This window comes from Ctenocephalides felis, unplaced genomic scaffold (genome assembly GCF_003426905.1).
Source record: "Ctenocephalides felis isolate EL2017-DRISC unplaced genomic scaffold, ASM342690v1 CF-g0.4_SCAFFOLD_01886, whole genome shotgun sequence".
Taxonomy (NCBI): domain Eukaryota; kingdom Metazoa; phylum Arthropoda; class Insecta; order Siphonaptera; family Pulicidae; genus Ctenocephalides; species Ctenocephalides felis.
The window spans coordinates 141,042,374-141,043,614 of NW_020538040.1; the positions used below are offsets into that span (position 1 = coordinate 141,042,374).

General features: G+C 33.5%; 1 pseudogene; it reads left to right on the forward strand.

Annotated features, from left to right (window-relative positions):
• The first annotated feature begins 264 nt into the window (after positions 1-264).
• On the forward strand, positions 265-986 carry LOC113376001 (annotated as a pseudogene).
• The last annotated feature ends 255 nt before the right edge of the window (positions 987-1,241 follow it).

Genomic DNA, 1,241 nt, shown 5'->3' on the forward strand with positions numbered 1-1,241 from the left:
CTTTTTGCATCGTTATCGTCCATTTTCAACAAGCACTGCAATCCTCTCAACTATGCTAGTTATGTTAAGCTATAAAGGTTCTAAACTGTTATTCTAGAAAATTATAATATCTTCAATAGCATAAATAATGTAATCGAAATCTCATGCGACATTGTATTACATGAAATTCAAATTGTTGGTAGGCAATTGCAAGACGTTGGGTTGGAAGTAGAGCAGTTACCTTTCAGATATGACACTGAAACAATGCCTGAACCATGATCAAATTACCTAGATGCTTAGTATTATGTATGTGTAAGTATTGGTAATCCTCCGCAAGAATTTAGTGTAATTTTTGACACAGGTCCATCAAACCTATGGATTCCTTCCAAACAGTGCCCAGTCGCAAATGTTGCTTGCTTCGTGCATAACAAATATCACAACACAAAATCATCCACATACATTAAAAACAGTACAAATTGTACTATTGATTACTAACCTGGCAGCGTTACTGGCTGTTTATCTACTGACACAGTGAATAGGTATCCTAGATAAGAAAACGTTTACTGAAGCTATGGTTGAAACAGGATTAGCATTTGCTGTCGCAAAATTTGAAGGTATTCCCAAATTGAGTTATAGTTCCTTTTTCACCGATAGAGTAGTGCCAGTGTTCCATAACATGTTTCGTCAAGGATTGATTGAAGAACCGGAACCCGCCAGCATTTAATTTTATTTTCCGAGCAGTGCTCAGTCGCAGATTTTGCATGTTTAGTGCATACAAATATATTAGTACAAAATCTCTCCGTCGAAATTTGTTGCCGCAAATTTGACGGAATCTTCAGATTGAGCTACAGTTCACTTCCCATCCATAATGAAGTGGCTGTATTCTAGAATATGTTTCATCAAGAATTGCTTGAAAACCAGTCTTTTCCTTTTATCTCAATCGCGATTTATCTCAACCACATTGTCTTAAGCAAAAACAGAATACACAGATGTATTTTAATTTATAATTTTTAAATTTTATAAAGTAATGAAATACTCTTAACTATGCAAAATTTAGTTTCATTATTGACACATAAAAATTATATTCTCGAATGAATTCAGTATTTTTTGTTATTGATATTTCTAGAGTGTGTTTTTTGTTATTATTTACGCTGCCTACTTGTTTGTTCGAGAACGATCCATGGGTTTCCTAGACTACAGTTGCTAATGCGATATGCTTATGTTATATAAAAAATAAATGAAACAAAACATAAACCATTATA